General features: G+C 37.5%; 1 pseudogene; it reads left to right on the top strand.

Annotated features, from left to right (window-relative positions):
- Positions 1 to 679: 679 nt before the first annotated feature.
- On the top strand, positions 680 to 4626 carry LOC147488168 (brefeldin A-inhibited guanine nucleotide-exchange protein 2 pseudogene; annotated as a pseudogene).
- Positions 4627 to 20534: the final 15908 nt, after the last annotated feature.

Here is a 20534-nt window from a genome sequence, read left to right as displayed (position 1 = left end):
AATGATAGCGTTGGAAGCTTGCCCAATTCCTCGTTCGGTATGTTTTTTTTTTATAGCCTTACTCACCTTCGTCTTACTCACCTTCGCAAACCTGACAACCTTGGGAGGAGGTTTATTTGATTTGCTCGGAGCTCCCTTTTTTATGATAGAATTTGACTTGGAAATAAGACCAAAGACCTTCTTTGCCATAAAGGCCTCCCTTGGGTACGAAGTTATAGCAGTTTTGGGGTTCCCACCTATATACCCAACTCCGGGCTCCAAAGCTTGCAACTCCATTGGTGACATAGTCAGATACTCTGAGATTAATAATGGGTCTGGAACTATGGACGCAGGGCATTTATCGGAGTTTGGGAGTGCAATAAGGGCTATCACAGCATCTCGTTCCACAGTAGTTAGAGACGGGAGTCCCACGTCCACTCTCTCCTTTAAAAAAGAAAAGCCGGACCAGATCCTCTTTCGATTATTATCAAAGGTGACATCACCCCATTCACCACCAGTTACACGGATAGCATATTTACGCCAGTAGTCATCGTTGTTTTTACCTTCGTATAATATGACGCGTTCAACTCCTGGTTTAGCAGAAAGAGTGCAGTCTCCATTATTTAGGATCATCAGTTTATAGAAGTATGATATCACTCCGCAAGTCACCAATATATTGTGCTTTCGTCCCAATATGTGCATGTATGTGACATTGCGAACAAACCAAGGCATTACTCTGTTGATTGAGACTTGGAAGTACTCAAGAGCATCTGCCATAAACGAAGGCAAAGAGTCGAGTCCAACTTTCAGCAGATCCAAAGGAATATCAAGGGATTTTCATCGGTTCCAAGGTCGGCAAATCCATGGATATTCAATTCTGATTTCTTTTGGAATTGCAAATGTGTTACGGATCTTTTTCCAAATCCAAATATCACCGAATGGGATAATATTCCGATTAAAAGTGGGGATTTTAGTTTTCGGCGCCGTCGAAGAGAAACATTGGTAATTGCTTTATAACCCGAACTGCTATAGCAATTGAACCTGAAACGGCATTGCCCAGTACTGAATCCGAAACTGCCTTGCTATTTAAAGGACCCGAAGCTGATGGGTGAGACATTGAAAGTAAAACTTTAGACAAAAAAACGTGGCTATTGACACCTTGACACCCAAAACTTCAAGTTCTTCTACACAAACCTTAGCACACTTTGGACTCAATCTCTCAATCAATCAAACAAAGTACAGGTTCAACACCTTGTGTCTGGCAGTCTGCTAATGGAGAAATTATCACAGAAAAGTCTAACTATAAATTTGAGGTGGTAATGGAGGCTCACAGGAGGTTTATATAGTGTTCATAACTAAAAGGAGTTATACAAATATAAAGAGAAAAGGAGTTCAGCAGGGAGACAAATTCAAGGAAGGATTCAACAAGTATAAAGATTCTCCTTTATTCTCTCTTCCGAATGACTCAATTCTAGATAAGTAGTGGGTTTCATATCTCCTGATGACTCAATTTCGGATGACTCAATTTCGGATAAGTAGTGGGCTTCACATCTCCTGATGACTCAATTCCGGATGAGTAGTTTGCACCAAGCTATTAGAATACTGATGACTCAATTCCGGATGAGTAGTTTGCAACAAGCTATTAGAGTACTGATGATGGGGCGTTTGAGACTACCACGGTTGAGACTACGAATCTGGCGGATTTGTTGGATTCAGCAGATAAGGATATGTTGGATGCTAAGTATTGGGAGATTAGTATGTATAAGACTGCTTTAGAAGGGAGGAAAGGGGAGTTGGCGGATGGAGAGACGGATAGAGATGATGATTTGAAAATTCATATTGGGAATAAACCGAGGAGGAGGGATCGTTCTTGGTGTTTAGAGCTCTTTGTAAAATTCGTTTATGAAGACGCCTCCGAAAGAGGGCGTTGACCGATCCTACGTTGATCGTGGGAAGATTGTTGGAGCTTTTGAAGATTTTATTAGAGAATCTTTGGAGCTATCTTTAGGACTAGTAGACAGTTTTTGGAGTCTTTGTTAAAAGCGATACTTATGTCTATCCTTGTTGAAGAACAATGCTTCTACCCTTATGATCGTTTTCAGCTTTAGTGTTCCATATTTATTAGCTTGGTATCAAGATTTAGAGCTGGATTGAAGGCAGAAATTGGTGTATTCTTTCCTATGATAGTTCTCAGAGTCTTAGAAAATGTTGCTCTACCAAATTTTCAGCAGAAGATGATAGTACTCAAGTTTTTGGAAAAGCTTTGTGTTGATTCACAGATCTTGGTGGATATTTTCATAAATTATGATTGTGATGTCAATTCATCTAACATATTTGAGAGGATGGTCAACGGACTCCTGAAAACTGCTCAAGGTGTTCCTGCTGGAGTTGCTACTAGCTTGTTGCTGCTACTGCCTATGTTCTTGCATATTCTGTTTGCAACAAGATCTTCAGAGTTTCATGAACTAACGACGGATGCATGTACTTGAGCGTTGCCGTATATTTATTGATAAGAAAGGGATTGAAGCTGTTCTGCAGTTGTTCACTTTACCACTAATGCCGCTTACACTTTCAGTTGGGCAGAGTATATCTGTTGCTTTCAGGAACTTTTCACCTCAACATTCTGCTACTCTAGTTCGAACACTATGCACATTTTTTAGGGAACGTCTGAAGGCAACAAATGAAACTTTAATTTCGGTGAGTGGGATTCATCTAGCTGACCTTGACTCTGGAAAGAAAATGGAGGTCGTCAGAATTCTTTCCTGTCTTTGTCCAACTTTGTGTTGAAAGGTTCTAGCAGTATGGTTTCTGAATTGGGGTCCACAGATGCTGATGTGTTGAAGGATTTTGGCATTGCTTACAAGGAAATAATACCATCAATTATAGCCTCCAGGAAAGCGGATGGCAAATCAGCAGCATCTAAGATAGGAAATCGAGTAGGATCTTTATGAATGAGTTCGCTCATGACAATTGCTGCAAGTTCAGGGGCTTATGGGATGTGAGCCCAAGTTCAGGGGTCCATGTCCGGACCTAAAGAAAAAAAAAAAAAAAAAAAAAAAAGGTTATAGCTCTGGGTCACATGTCCGGACCTAAAAAAAAAAAAAAAAAGTTACACTTACGGGTTATATAATATGAACGTGCCCGAACCTAAAAGAGTTTCATGTTCAACAATTCAAGTTTCGCAAGGCTCAGTTCCAGGTTGCACTTGCAGGAGTTCAAGTCCAGATTTCACAAGGCATTGTATGTCCGGATTTCACCAAGTTCCTAATGTTCAAGTCCGGATCATCACAAGGCATGGTAGGACCGGTTTTCACCAGGTTCGGCCTAATATACAAGGTTCAGGGCATGGTCATGGCAGGTCTGAATTTACAGTTCCTTGCACTAAAGTAATGCAAAATTTGGCCGATACATTCCACAAAGAAAATCGAGGCATAAGATGTCGCGTACATTTTTACCCGGCCTTTTTCCTTAAGGGTTTGATTCACAACCCATGAATAAAAAAGGGGGGCATCTATGTGTGCATATTTTAGCAAATAGATATGTAACACGTGGTAGCATCTTCGTAAGGCTCGGATATGGTCTTGGTGTGGGTAGAAAGTACCAGAACACACTTCAAGTCCAAATCCTCTTACTTCCTAGGTTCGGAAGTGAGACAAGAAGAAGAGGTTCGTGGACTTTGGAACTAGTTAGAGTTGTAGGTTCGTATAACCAACTCCTAACTATGAACTCTAAATATGGAACTCAACTACTAGGTTCGGAGCAGGTTCGTGGGCTTTGGAAGTAGTTGGAGTTGTAGGTTCGTATAACCAACTCCTAACTATGAACTCCAAATCCGGAGCTCAACTACTAGGCTCGGAGCTCTAACTACGACTCCGAACGTAAACATGTTTTTCTGTTGTTTAAGTTAATAAAGGAGACCTATTTGACTTGGGAAACATGGGGCTTCTAGAAGAGTCAAGATGAGACTTAACAAGAGACGGTCTCCTAGTTAAACACTAATTGGGAAACCTTATCTATTCATCAAGGTGATACTTAACAAGAGACGGTTTCCTAGTTAAACACTAATTGGGAAATCTCATCTATTCTTATAAATAGAATAGTTGAACTACGCTTTGAGTTTGATTCCTATACATAGGATATGTAGGCAGCCATTAAAGAACGTGGTTCAACTCATCATCTTCTAAATCTCTTCTTCTTATTGATTCAATACTTCTAGTTGTTCTTTGATCATCAACAAAATATTTGTGTTTCTTGATAAGGAAACATCATCACACAATAGTCCATCTTACGCTTAACGAAAAGACAGCTCATAGCTTTTACTACCTTTTTTAGGTTAATGAGTATTTCAGACCACTTATCATAAAAGCTGCGTCTTAGCACCAAAAGGAGCATTAATCACGCTTATTATGAAGACCAATAGCTGCTATGAAAAAGTGCTGAAAAAATCAAGTCAATCGGTCAAAGTCAATGATCAAAGTCAACAGTTAAAGACCTCAAATCAGAAGACCAATGATGGAGGCCTTTATTTCAAATTATGAAGACTTATCCCTAAGCCTACCTTGGTTAAGAAGGCACCAAAAAGCAAAAGCAAAAGTGAAAGGGGTGAGGTGTCTTGTTTGTAATGGAGAAGGGCAAATCTATAAATAGCAAAAGTAGGGGTATATCAGCAAAAAGCAAGGGAGAGAGAACTCATCCATTGTTTTAGGATCCAAGCCATTTGGTTTGTTTATTTTCTTGTCTTGTTTTTAAATTCATATTTTTAATTTCTTGTTGTTTTAGTTTATTTCAATCAACTTGTTATTACATTTTCTTTATTTTAATCAAACTTGTTATTTGTTATTTGTTTTAATCTTCAATCTTGTTTGTTGTTTTCATTTCCTTTTAATCAATCTTCCTTTCATGTTTTCAAGTCATTTAAATCAAACAATCAAAGCTTTTAAGTTCATTAGCTTAGAACCATTCTAATTAATCCTACAAGGAGTCTACTTTTCTTCTTCATATCTCCCTTACTCAAACTCTAAACAATTTAGGATAAACCTCAACTCCTAATCTTAACTCTTTTGAAGTATACTCACTACAATATTAAAGCTTCGGTTCCTAACCAAGAAGGTAGATGCTCTCGCAGTTCAAGTAAACGATAAAAAACCCAAACAAGTCATGAATGTTAACACTTCCCCATGTTTTCTTTGCATGCCTAAGTCCTGACCATCTTGGTACATATTATCCGTTGTTATATGACTCCACTGCCCAAACATCTGAATAAGCTTCAGTTCCTAACCAAGAAGGTAGATGCTCTCGTAGTTCAAGTAAACGATAAAAAACCCAAACAGGTCATGAACGTTAACACTTCCCCATGTTTTCTTTACCTAAGTCCTGACCATCTTGGTACATATTATCCGTTGTTATATGACTCCACTGCCCAAACATCTGAAGAAGCTTGTGCATCCAACATCCCTAATGCACCATGGAGACAACATCCGAATCTCGCTTGGCGACCAAATACACAGCAGATGGCTCCTCCATGTTTCACCTATCCGCTTGTTCTACCATCCACCAACTATATTCCATACCATCAAGGGAATAATCAGCAGCGCCAACAAGGTCAAAATCAAGTTCCGAGCAATGCAAATTCTACCTACCAAAATAACTGCAGCCTTGTTCTAGTGAATCAAAATTATGGATATCATCTTCAGCCCACCAACAATAACCGTGAACTAGTTCATGTTGCTCCTCCGGCGCAACATCTTCTAATAAGACAACTGATACTTTCTTGGCATACATGAATCAATAGTCTCAAATCCTGATGTCTATCCAGCAATCTCTTTAACTTTTAACATAGGATAAGAGTCAAAAGAGCGTGTTTCCTGGATAAGCAATTCAAAATCCTAAGCCAGCAAACACTGCCTTTGAACTCAACAATGCACCAGGTACAAGTAATCCAAACCAAGGTGAGGTGAATGCAGTCACTACTCTTCGTTCTGGCAAAACCATAGATAATCAAATACGTCTGCCAGTTGATCACCCAAATACAGTTGACTCTCCTAATGTACCTATTTCTGATGTTGAACCTATACGGGAAGCACCACTTCCAACCAAGTCATCATCCACCACACTGGGAAATAGGCAAGCTGATCCGTATGCAAAATTTTGACAAAAGGCACCATTTCCTACACGTTTGGCAAAGAATAAACCTGATAAAATTTTTGATAAAATTCGAGAAACGTTTAAGAATTTGACCATCAACTAACCATTTCTCGAGGCCCTCAAATAATTGCCAAAACATGCAAAGTTTCTGAAAGATATGTGCACCACCAAAAGGAGAACCAATGTTCCTCAACAAGCGTTCCTCACAGAACGGTTCTCTTCCATCACTGAAACTAATGGTATTATAAAATACAAAGACCTAGGCAGAGCTACCATTCCATGCACATTGGGAAACAAATATACTGCTACTACATTATTAGACCTAGGCACAAGTGTGAACTTACTTCCATATTACCTATTCAAACAACTAGGTCTACATTAGCTAAAACCACCATGACGCTGCAGTTAGCTGATCACTCCATCAAGTATCCCAAAGGCATTGTGGAAAACGTTATTGTAAAAGTCAAACTATCCTGTCGGTTTTGTTATTCTGGATACAGAAGTTGCCTGTGACTTTATTCCTATCATCTTAGGACGTCCTTTCCTTGCAACTGCAAATGCCTTCATCAATTGTTGGGATGGTTCCATGACCATGTCCTTCGGAAATCTTTCTATTGAGGTAAATGTTTTTAAGTTAATAAAACAAATTCCATATGCTAACATTGATGGTGAGATTAGCATGGTTGATAGTCTCGCGCAAGGCTATTTAACAAAATATTTTCCTAACGATGAAGTGCACCAATTTCTTTCTTTGGTGTTTCAGAATTTGATGTTGACTCGTACATTAAGGACGTCACCACGTTATTAGAGTCAATACCACTATTTGACCCTACTATAACATTGTCTGATGATTTTGAAGAACCTAAATCCGTCTTCTCTATTGAAGAAAACTTTCCACAAGAATCTTTGATTCTCACTCCTGATTTAAAGCCTCTTCCTTTGGATTTGAAGTACGTACATCTGGATCCAGATGGCAGTCACCCAATTATCATTTCATCCAAGTTGACTACCGATCAGGAAGGCTGTTTAATTGATGTCATTCAAGAACACTGTTCTGCGCTTGGATGGTCTTTAGATGATATCAAGGGCATTGACCCTAGTGTGTACACCCATCCCATACATCTTGAAGAAAGAGCAAAGATGTTGCGTGAACCACAACGTCGTCTGAACCCTGCCATGAAGGATGTGGTGCGAGAGGAAGTTTTAAGATTACTTGACCCTATCTCTGATAGTGTTTGGGTGAGTCCAATTCACATTGTCCCCAAAAAGTCTGGCATTACAGTTGTGCAAAATGAAAAAGATGAATGCATCTCCACTCGTATTCTAGTGAAATGGAGAATTTGCATTGACTATCACAAACTTAATACGATGACACGTAAAGATCACTTCCCTCTTCCCTTCGTTGACCAGATGTTTGAACGTTTAGCAGGTCATGCATATTACTATTTTCTTGATGGATATTCAAGATATTTTCAAATTGTCATCGATCCTGCTGATCAAGAAAAAACAACGTTCACTTGTCCCTTTGACACTTTTGCATATAAATGAATGTCTTTTAGCCTTTGCAATGCTCCTGGTACGTTCCAATGATGTATACTCTACATTTTCAGTGATATGGTTGAACGTTTTATGGAAGTTTTCATGGACAATTTCTCCATATATGGTAACTCATTCGATAGATGCCTATCAAATCTTTCACATGTTTTTGCAGGTTATGAAGAGAAAAATCTAGTCCTTAACTGGGAAAAATGTCATTTTATGGTTACCAAAGGAATTGTTCTAAGACATATTGTTTCAAAAGACGGAATAGAGGTTGGTAAAGCAAAGATTGATAAGATTTCATCTCTTCCTATCCCACGAACAATTCGTGACATCCGTGCCTTCTTAGGCCACGCTGGATTCTACAAGAGATTCATTCAAGATTTCTCAAAGGTTGCTAGACCTTTAACTAATCTCTTAATTAAGGATAACATATTTGATTTCAATTTCAATTGCAAACAAGCTTTTGAGACTCTGAAAACCGCCCTGACTACTGCTCCTATCATCTAAGCACCAGATTGGTCTAAACCGTTTGAACTCATGTGTGATGCTAGCAACTATGCTATTGGAGTTGTCCTAGGTCAATGCCGAAACAACAATCCCATTGTCATTTACTATGCTAGTAAAACTCTTAATAAAGCTCAATGTAACTATACCACCACTGAGAAGGAGTTCCTAGCTGTGGTATATGCATTGGATAAGTTTCGTCCATACCTAGTTAGATCTTCGACAATTGTCTACACTGACCATGCGACACTTTGTTACCTACTCGCAAAAAAGGATGTGAAATAGAGATTGATCATATGGATCCTTCTCTTGCAAGAGTTTACTTTGGAAATTAGAGAAAAAAAAGGTTGCAAAAATGTTGTTGCCAACCATTTATCAAGGCTCGTTAGTGATATTGATAACGATTCAGACCCCATCTGCGATTCCTTCCTTGATGAGCACTTGTACTCAATCTTTTCATCTCCTTGGTATGCTGATATAGTAAACTACTTTGTTACCGAGGAAGTCCCTTCCTCTTGGTCTCGTGCTGACCGAAAAAAGTTCATTTCCACTGTGAAATATTATTTATGGGATGACCCCTACCTCTTCAAGTATTGTTCATACCAACTCATACGCTATTGTATTCCCGACTGGGAACACAATGACGTGTTATCCTTCTGCCATAAATAATCTTGTGGTGGTCATTTCAGTGGTAAGAAAACTATGACAAAGGTTCTACAATGTGGATTTTACTGGCCCACACTTTTTAGAGATGCACATGAGCATTACAAAGCATGCGTTCCCTGCCAGCAGCTGGGCCGCATTACTCAATGCAATATGATGCCCTTAAATCCAATTCTAACTGTGGAATTTTTTTTATGTCTAGGGCATCGATTTCATGGGTCTCTTCCCAAATTCTCATGGCTTTCTCTACATCCTGGTGGCTATTGACTACGTGTCAAAGTGGATTGAGGCAAAAGCATGTCGTGCTAATGACCATAAGACTGCCATATTTTTTGTCAAAGAAAATATTTTCTCTCATTTTGGTATCCCCAGAGCTATCATAAGTGATGGGGGAAAACATTTTTGTAATAAAATTTTTGAGTCATTAGTAAAGAAATATGGAGTTACCCACAAGGTGGCAACTCCGTATCATCCTCATACCAGTGGCCAAATGGAAGTATCTTATAGAGAGATAAAGTCCATTATAGAGAAAACAATTAATCCATCTAGGAAAGACTGGTCTCTCCGATTATCCGATGCCTTGTGGGCATATAGAACGACCTTTAAGACACCTATAGGGATGTCTCCTTACCGCCTCATTTTTTAAAAACCTTGTCATCTGCCGGTTGAACTTGATCATCGTGCACTATGGGACATCAAAAGCCTCAATTATAATATCAATGCGGCAGGTGAAAAACAAAAATTTTAAATCAATGAGCTTGAGGAAATTCGGAGTATTGCATATGATCTCTCAAAATCCTATAAAGCCAACATGAAAAGAGTGCACGACAAGCACATTTTGTGGAAAGATTTCAAAATTGGTCAAAAAGTTTTGCTTTACAACTCAAGATTACACATTTTTCTAGGAAAATTGAAAACACGATGGTTTGGTCCTTTCATTGTCTCTACTGTAACCACGTATGGGGTTGTCTCTTTGAAAAATTTCAACGATAACAGCGAATTTAAAGTAAATGGTCAACGTCTCAAACATTACCACAAGTTACGGTCTCCAGATGTCGACAAGACTCTTCTACAAGATCCAGTCTACACCAACTGATAGATTTGCTTGGTGTACTTCATTTCATGTGTTTTAAAAAGGGAGTACACCATTTTGGTAGCCGGGCCCTCTTTTTTTTTTCTTCTTTCATATCAACTGGAGTGTGTGGTTGCAAGTGCCAGAACTGTAGTCCATAACAACTCTATTTCAGAACTGAGTATAAATGTCTTCTGATAATCGAGCAAACAGGCGATTTGGTAAACGACGGGTACCAAAAATTTCCCCTCCTTCCTTCTCTTCCCTTTTTCTACTCTCTGCCTCGCGAACTTCAGCTAATCATTTGGTGTAAGTCTCACTCATCATGAACATGTAATGGTCATAGTACTTTTGCCCGTAAATGACGTGCGCGAAGGATGGGGTGGTGTATGCATTGTCAAACACCTTTTTGTCCAGGTCTTGACTTCCTATCCAATATTTGTCGGTATAAGGTATACTTTTGTCTGACACCAGCTGAGCAGGATATACTTCGTCACCGCGCCGTTACTCCTATGGCTTGTGAATCATCTTGAGGATTTGACATTAAAAGACTCACAATCGTCTTAAGGATCTGATGTTAAAAGACTTACAATCGTCTTGAGGATCTGACGTTAAAAGACTCAACATGTATATACTCATGTCTTTTACATTTACCCTTTGCACTACCAGTGTGCACAAAGAGATTCATGTTTAACCTCGGATGTTGCCTACTTGGGACACGGGCAATGGATTCCACCAGGCCAACCCTTAGCGGTTTGCTATTTGATTTCGTTTCGGGATAGTTTGAGGCTATACCATATGTAATAAGGGTTATATTATTAGACCATTGCACCCCTCGCAGGGTCAAGGATGGTACTGATAAGCACCTAAAATTGTATTATAAAACCCCGTAGAGATGTAATATTTCAGTTAATTATGTGCTTAATAATCATGAAATAATCGTATTTTCGTGCTTTTGTAGGTTTGCGCAACCAACGTAAAAATGATGATAAAGCCAGTATTTAAGTACAGAATAGTGAGTATACGTAAAGCTTTCCAATTAAGCCCATGTGAAGCCCAACGAAGCCGGACTAAAGCCCAAAGACTCAAACAGGACAAAATCAAGTCAGAAACGGGATTACGTGCACAAAAGCAACAACCTTCTAGATCTCATATCTTTTGAACCAGGACTCTGAATTCGGAAAGTGAGCTGCTCAGACGATCAATGCGACAAACTCTACGCAAAGGCAGGAAGTTGTAAAAATACCAAAAGACCGGCTCGCCACTGGACACAGCACATGAACCCACTTGCGGGCCCACAAGATTTGATGAGTCATCATGCAAGTCAAGACAAAATATGCAAATAATTGGCACAAAGTGGACACCTTGCATGACATTAATGGAGTTAGATGGATTTAGGTGCTAATAGTGAAAAAAATGCAAGGTGTCAATTTGCTTTGGTTTTTTAGATAAGATGGAAGTTAATATGGGAGGTGGTTTCATGTGGGATGGAGAAAGGAATGCTTTCATATGTAGTAACTGAAAAAGGAAAGCATTCATTCCATGTTTTTTGTTTTGGTAATTTTCGTTTTTTTTCTAAGGAAGTTCTTAAGTGTAATAGTTTTAATGGTGGAACACTCTTACTTCTTGAATAAAATTTCAACATTTCCTTAGGTAAATCAGTGGGTGTATTATTATTCTTCTTCTTCCCCTCTTACATTAGTATAGATAACTTGTAGTATTCCATTAATCCCATGATCATGAGCTAAAACCCTCCAAGGTGGAGGGTTAATGATGCTCATGTGAGGATCCTTATATTTCTTTTAGAAGTAGGATTAACTGCTTAGAACTTAGGATCCATTTAGCACCCTACCCCAAAATGGTAGTGTTTGGCCAAATTTGAGGCCTGGAAGTTGAGAATGACTCACGTGCCACCCTTTTTACGCCTGGGCTAGTCGCACGCGCGAGTCCTATTTGACCTCATATTCCTCTATTTGGCAGGAGTATGTTTTATGAGACCAGGAGTTGAGATGGTATTTCAGAGATGAAATATCAGTTCAACTCCTCATGCTAGCTAGTAAGATGGACTTAGAGATGAGCTCATATCATTAGGGATCAATTCTTAATCCGTTTGGGGTTTGTTAATGAACCCAAAACGGATTAAAGATTGTAGTAATCTGATTCTAGAAGGAATATAGTGAGACCTTGCATGAGTAGCATAAGCCTCTACCCTTTCTCTCTTTATTTATCTTGTCAAATATCAACTTTGATCCATTTTCGTGTCTTGCATGATAAGTGTTCGTTAGAAAGTAAAACAAATCAAGACTTAGCATAAGCCTTACTAATTAGTTTCCTAAAAGAGCAAACAAAAGCTTGGTAATGTATCCTAGAACTTAGGTTGGAACGAATCCCTACTCAAACTAGACAAACGATGAACCGTGAGTAAGGAACTTGAGTTAGTACCAAAATGGACAAAGAAACTTAAAATCTTTACCCCGCAAAAGTGCTAGCATCAAATGGCACCACTGTCGTCCTAAGGACAAATGGATCTTCCTTTCCAAGCTGGAATTGCTAAACCCCCTAATCTTCTACCTTTTCTTGATTTCATTTTCTTGCATTTTTTCTTCGTTTTTGAATTTTCTAACAACAACTACTTCACATTCCTTTGGAAGTTCGTATAAACGCGGGTTTCACGAGCGGTCTTTCTCTTTTTCTTTGGTGGACTTGCGGGACGCTAACAAGTTCTAATATTAATATACTATTGTATGATTCACATGTGTTATCTATTATGTCATAGGTAATGGACTATTATTTGTGTATTAGGTTAGAAATATGTATGAATCATGTGAATACGCCTGTTAATATATATATGCGATTAAGTGATTATGAATTGCATATTAATGTATATATACATGCCCGTGGTACTGTTTTGCATGGTTATATCTATATATACGTATAAGTGGCTGTTGTTGCATATTTAGTATCTAGATACGTATGAGTAGTTACAATATGCCTGTTAGCATAGATATACATATACGTAATATATTTTTGCCTTTTAGCCTACATATATGTATTACTGATGTGTATTTGCCTGTATGTATCGAAGTACTTATTGATGATACAACTTTGCCTATTAGTATTTCTATACGTATGAGTAGAGTATCTTCACATGCTACTGTATCTAGTAATGTATAAGTAGGTTGTATTTGCATGATTGTACTTCAATTCTATATGTATGAGTTGTATTTGCATGATTGTACTTTATATGCATAAATTTTAAAAAAAAAAAAAAAAACCATATATCTTAAACATATTCCAACGGTGTCTAGGAAACTTAAAAGTTTGAGGTTACTTAATTAGAACCGTGCTTGCAAGGAAAATCTCCCTCATATTTTTTTTGTGACCTTGCTATTGGTTTATGCACACGTATTCCTAGCTTCAGTGCTACATTAGCAGCAACTTAGGCCTACGTTGTTCCCACCTAATGCTTCAAAACATAATAAAATTCAAGCACTAATAAGTTCCTTTTGTGCATCATATCTAATTTTATGATTGCATGATATTAAGGTCTGGTAATAATAGAGAAGTTGAACATACTTATCGTTGGAGAAAATACGATAAGCAATTGCGTAAGTTCTCACCTCAACATAGTTCTTCATCTATTAATAAAAATCATCAAGATCCCTTGCCGCCATTAACTTCATTCGTTATGGCTGACGAAACTCCACCACTTGAGAAGCCCCCTTCGGACTTCTATACTGCATTACAGGAAAGACCTTCTTCCTGCATTAAACTCGAGGATATAGCCGACGATTTTTGAATCCCACCTAACATTTTTGGATTGTTACCTGTTTATCATGGTCTAGATCATGAGAAACCGTACAATCACCTCCATAGGATTCAGCAAGTAGCCACAACATTTCACCATCCATTCGTCTCTACTGAACAAGTCTTGTTTAGGTTGTTTTCTTTCACTTTAGCTGATAAAACTTCAGTTTAGCTAGCAGGACAACAGCCACAATCTATAAAAACATGGAATAAAATTGTTCAAGCTTTCATGTTACAGTTTTACACTCAGAAGAAAACTACTGAAATGCTTCAAAAAATCCAATTCTTTCGTCAAAATCCTCATGAATCCTTTACGAAAGCATGGATTGGATTTACTGATCTTCTTTTAGAATGTCTTCATCATCAGCTCGACACCGCTATCCTTGTTCGTTCATTCTTTAATGGACTTTCCGATCATAAAAAAGAAACTCTTGATATAATGTACGGCGGTTGCTTCATGGACAAAGGAGCTACTGAAGCATATAATTTTCTTGAAAAACAAGCAACAAGAGGTACACATAAGGGTAACACTGATTCTTCTAGGTCATCTAAGGACACTGTTACAAAAGCTAAATCTATTTTTGAGGTAAAACCCAATCCCAAATTAAAAAATTTGATAGAATCTCTGACTAAAAAAGTAGATGCCCTTGCAGTTCAAGTAAACGATCAACTCCTAAAACAGGTTATGAACTTTGACACTTCCCCATGTATTTTTTGCCTTAGTTCTGACCAACTTGATACTTATTGTCCCTTGTTATATGCCTCCCCTTCCCAACCATCAGAAGAGGCGTGTGCATTCAATATTCCTAATGCACCTTGGAGACAACATCCAAATTTCGCTTGGCACCCGAATACCCAACAGATGGCACCTCCAGGTTTTGCCAATCCATATGTTCGACCATCCACCAACTTTATTCCATACCGCCAAGGAAATAATCAGCAGTACCAACAAAGTCAAAATTAGTTTCAAAGTAATTCCAATGATAACTACCAAGCCAACCGCAGTCTTGTTCCAGCCAATCCCAATTATGGCTATAATCAACAGCTTCTTAGCAATAATCGTGAACTAGTCTCTGTTGCACAACCTGTGCCACTCGCTACTGATCGGACAAGCGAGGCTTTCTTAGCTTATATGGACCAACAATCTCAAATACTAACATCTATACAACAATCACTTCAACAATTAGCGCAAGAAAAGAGTCAAAAGGCATGTTTCCTTGACAAGCGTTCCAAACCTTAAGCCAGCAAACACTGCCTTTGAACTCACCAATGCACCTGGTACAAATGCTCCAAACCAAGGTGAGGTGAATGTAATAACTACTCGATGCCAAATTCAAGAAACTTTTAAGAATTTGACAATTAACTTACCTTTTCTCGATGCCCTCAAACAATTGCCAAAACATGCAAAGTTTCTAAAAGATATGTGCACCACAAAAAGGTGAACCAATGTTCCTCAACAAGTGTTCCTCACCGAACAGTTTCTGTCCATAACCGAATACAATGGTATAGTTAAATACAAGGACCCTGGTAGACCAACAATTCCATGCACATTAGGTGACAAATATATGGCTACTGCACTACTAGACCTAGGAGCTAATGTAAACTTACTTCCATATTACTTATTCAAACAACTAGGTCTTTATGAGCTTTAACCTACCACCATGATTCTACAGTTAGCCGAACATTCCATTAAGTATCCAAAAGGCATTGTGGAAAATGTCCTCGTAAAAGTGAAAGAATTTTACTATCCCGTTAATTTTGTCATTATGGATAAAGAAATTGTCTGTGACTCCATTCCTATCATCTTAGGGCATCCATTCCTAGCAACTGCTAATGCTCTTATAAACTGTAGGGATGGTTCCATGACCATGTCCTTCGGAAATCTTTCGGTCGAGGTTAATGTATTCAAGTTGATGAAACAAATTCCAGCCTTGTACGTGAATATTTAACAAATTGAGTTTATGACTATTTAGTACCATGAACTTTCGTTTTTTTTCTTGAATGGTACCCGAACTTTGTTTCTCGCATATTCATACCACGAAGTTTTAATTTGTTTTAATTTAGTACATCAATAAATTTTCCATCCAGTCCAATTTCACTAATGGCGTTAGCACTATTCACATGAACAGTTTTTTTTTTTTTTTTTTTTTTTTTTTTTTTTTTTTTTTTTTTTTTTTTTTTTTTTTTTTTTTTTTTTTTTTAAGTGGAAATTTTATTGATATTGATAAAGATTTTTACAAATAATTAGGACAAGCGTACAACAAACTGCGCCTCAAGTCCTTTCGGAATAGCAAATCCTATTCTTCTAAAAACAAACTCGTTAGAACCAGTTGTCATAATGTTACTGTCCATAACTTTCTGAAGTCTCTTGAGAAGCTCCACAGACTGTTGTTCCAAGAAACCGAAAGTGTAGAAATCCATTTTTTTTTTTGTAATAATCTAATTTTTAAGATTGATTAAAGATTATTACAAAAAAAAAAAAACACACACACACACACACACACTATTCACGTGAACAATTTTTTTTTTTTTTTTAGAATCTTTAATCAATCTTAAAAATTAATTCTTTAATGAAAAATAATAAAAAACACTATTCACGTGAACAAATTTTTTTTTTTTTATTTTTTTTTGTAATAATCTTTAATCAATTTTAAAAATTAGATTATTACAAACAAAAAAAAACACCTTTCACGTGAATAGTAAAAACATTGTTCACGTGAATAGTGTTTTTTATTATTTTTCATTAAAAAATTAATTTTTAAGATTGATTTAAAAAAACACTGTTCATGTGACTAGTGTTTTTTTTTTTTTTTTTCAAAATTTGTATTTTTGAAAAAAACATTGTCTATGTGAATAGTGAAAACACTGTTCGCATGAATAGTGCTGTGTGAATAGTGCTAACGCCGTTAGTGAAATTGGACGGAATTAGATGGAAAATTAACTGAGGTACTAAATTAAAACAAATTGAAACTTCATGGTACGAATAGGCGAGAAACAAAGTTTGGGTACCATTTAGGAAAAAATGTAAAAGTTCGTGGTACTAAATAGTCATTAACTCTAACAAATTCTTTTCCTGATGATGAAGTACACCAATTTCTTTCCTTTAGTGCTTCTGAATTTGATGGTGATGCTAATACACAGGAAGTAAACGCGTTATTAGAGTCAATACCACTATTTGACCCTACTACCGTACTGTCAAGCGACTTAGATGAACATCAATCTGTTTTCTCTATGGAAGACGGCTTTCCTCAAAAATCTTTAATACCCACTCCTCCCACCCCTGTCTTAAAGCATATTCCTTCGGATTTAAAATAAGTACATCTCGATCCAGATGGTAGTCACCTAATTATCATATCATCACAATTGACTGATGATCAGGAATCCCGTTTAATTAATGTCATTCAAAAACACCATTCTGCTATTGGATGGTGTCTCAATGACATTAAGGGCATTGACCCTAGTGTGTGCACCCATCGCATACATCTTGAAGAAAATGCAAAGACGTCGCGTGAACCACAACATCGTCTAAATCCCACCATGAAAGATGTGGTACGGGAGGATGTTTTAAGGTTACTCGATGCAGCTATTATTTATCCTATCTCTGATAGTGTTTGAGTGAGTCTAGTACACATTGTTCCCTTCATCGACCAGATGCTTGAACGATTAGTGGGTCATTGATAAATGATAAAATGATAGTTTACCTACGAAATGAACGATGAAACTCAAAACGTAAGTAAACTAAAACTTGGTACGAGTCTATATTTATCAAGTTTTTTACTCTCAATTCTATCAAAATAGAGTGGAGTAACAAATTCGTTCCACTCCTAGTTCTCTAGCATGGAATGATTTCATAGTTAACTAATCGGTCTTAAGTCTAATGAGAGGTTTACGAGGGGAATTCTATACTACGAGGTGAATGAAATTAACAAGTTACGAATAACGAAATGATACTGAATACTGAATGTGAATCTAGATAAAGAATTAGAGGGGAATTGATTCCACCTCGAATCCAACTTAATCACCTAGCATAGACTGTTGTAATCCAATTCTTACGTTCTTACTGTAAGGATTGCTCGTTCTAATCCCTAATTAACATGGCATTTCTACCAATTATAACTAGCATGTGAGGTCGTTTACCCATTCTCATGGCGAAACACGACCTTCTAGAATGGAATAGACTCTACAACGATTCTACACTTATACAACTAAGCTTTCATCAAGGCTTCATCAACCCCTCTAATGGAGGTTTAGCCTTGATTCATCAAACCATCATTTCTACTTCAATCTAATTTAACAACTCAGAAATGATAATCAACAAGAATTAAAACTAGATCTATAATTTGAAATGACAAAATCGAAATTTACAAATAGCTATTTTATTTATCAAACTAATTAAGAACAATGATTCTAAGAGTTTAATCTAAAACAAGAATTGAATTTAAACTAAACTTAATTTAATTAATGAAAACTAGATCTAGAATTATCTATTATTTTAGGTCTAACTAGCTACCATTAACAAAGAGCTAAGCTTTGGTTTTTATATGTTCAGATCCAAAAATCGTGCATGGGCTTAGATCCATGTTTCGGGCCAGAGAATCAGGCCCAAAACCCAATACTTTCAGTCCAAAAAGGCCTCTTCAGCTGCAGTTGACTTCGACAGACTTTTCATCCACTTCTGCTCCTCTGATTGGGCCAAGGCTTAGACCATTGGAAAGCTCTTTCCGAGCCGGTAGTTTTGACATAAGGTAGGCCCAATTCCGAGGTCTGAGTCCAAAGATATGGTCTTCGGAAGTTCTGTTAACTTTGTGCACTGTTTCTGCCCGCGTGGACTTTGACTTTTCATCTTTTGACCGGGCTTTACAGAGGCTTTGTCTTCTTAAAAATTAGCCTTTAATCACAGAACTCCTTAGCAACCGACCTTTGCTCCTTTATCTCGCTAAAGTGGCACATTTCTGCACATAATGGACTTTGAAGCCTGAAATGCATAAAAACACGTAATCAGTATTAACTCTTAATTATTACTCACATAATTGGTCTAAAAGTATGACTGTTACAGGGTTAAAACTACAGTTTTGGGCTCTTATCAGTCATGCATATTACTGTTTTCTTGATGGTTATTCAGGATATTTTCAAATAGTCATAGATCCCGCTGATCAAGAAAAAACAATGTTCACCTGTCCATTTGGTACATTTGCGTATAAACAAATGCCTTTTGGCCTTTGCAATGCCCCTGGTACATTCTAATGTTGTATGCATGCTTCACATTTTCAGTGATATGGTTGAACGTTTTATGGAAGTCTTCATGGACAATTTCTCAATATATGGTAATTCTTTCGATAGATGTCTATCAAATCTTGAAAAGGTCTTTACACGTTGTGAAGAGAAAAATCTCGTTCTTAATTGGAAAAATGTCATTTTATGGTTACAACAGGAATAGTTCTAGGTTATATTGTTTCAAAGGATGGAATTGAAGTTGATAAAGCTAAGATTGAAAAAATTGCTTCCCTTCCTATACCAAAAACAGTTCGTGACATACGTGCGTTTTTAGGGCACGCAGGGTTCTATAGGAGATTTATTCAAGATTTCTCTAAGGTTGCTCGACCTTTAACAAATCTCCTGCTTAAAGATGTCGTATTTGACTTCACTTTCGATTGCAAACAAGCTTTTGAGACCTTAAAATCTGCCCTGACTACCGCTCTTATAATTCAACCACCTGATTGGTCTAAACCTTTTGAATTAATGTGTGACGCGAGCGACTACGCTATTGGAGCTATCCTAGGGCAACATCGAGATGGCAAGCCAATTGTCATTTACTACGCTAGTAAAACTCTTAATGAAGCTCAACGTAACTATACCACCACTGAGAAAGAGTTTTTCGCAGTTATATATGCCTTGGATAAGTTTCGTCCTTACCTAGTTGGTTCTTCCACAGTAGTCTACACTGACCATGCGGCGCTTCGTTAGCTATTAGCGAAAAAAGATATACAACAGAGGTTGATTTGATGGATCCTCCTCTTGCAAGAGTTTACTCTAGAAATTAGAGATAAAAGAGGTTGTGAGAATGTGGTTATAGACCATTTATCATGACTTGTATTCCGTCTTTTCGTCTCATTGGTACGCTGATATAGAAAACTACCTAGTTACCGGGGAAGTCCCTTCATCCTGGTCTCATATTGACCGAAAAAAGTTCTTATCCACTGTGAAATTTTATTTCTGGGATGATCCTTACTTTTTCAAGTATTGTTCCCACCAGCTAATCTGCCGTTGCATTCCCAACTGGGAACACAATGACGTGTTGTCCTTCTGCCATGAAAAATCTTGTGGTGGTCATTTCAGTGGTAAGAAAACTACGGCCAAGGTTCTACAATGTGGGTTTTATTGGCCAACACTATTTAGAGATGCACATGAGCATTGCAAAGCACGCACCCGCTGCCAGCAGCTAGGACGCATTACTCAACGCAATATGATGCCCTTAAATCCAATTTTAATTGTGGAAATTTTTTATGTGTAGGGCATTAACTTCATGGGTCCCTTTCCAAATTCTCATGGCTTTCTCTACATACTGGTAGCTGTTGACTAATGTCAAAATGGATTGAGGCAATGGCATGTCATGGGAATGATCATAAGACTGTCATTTTGTTTGTAAAAGAAAATATTTTCTCTCGTTTTGGTGTTCCCAAAGCTATCATTAGTGTTAGTAAAGAAATTTTTTTTGTAATAAATTTTTTGAGTTGTTAGTAAAGAAATATGGAGCACTCACAAGGTGGCAACTCCGTATCATCCTCAGACCAGTGACCAAGTAGAAGTCTCTAATAGAGAGATT

Source organism: Coptis chinensis, chromosome 7 (assembly GCF_015680905.1).
Source record: "Coptis chinensis isolate HL-2020 chromosome 7, ASM1568090v1, whole genome shotgun sequence".
Lineage (NCBI taxonomy): Eukaryota > Viridiplantae > Streptophyta > Magnoliopsida > Ranunculales > Ranunculaceae > Coptis > Coptis chinensis.
The sequence above is the reverse complement of the archived record's forward strand: the minus strand, read 5'-3'. Positions and strand labels throughout refer to the sequence as shown.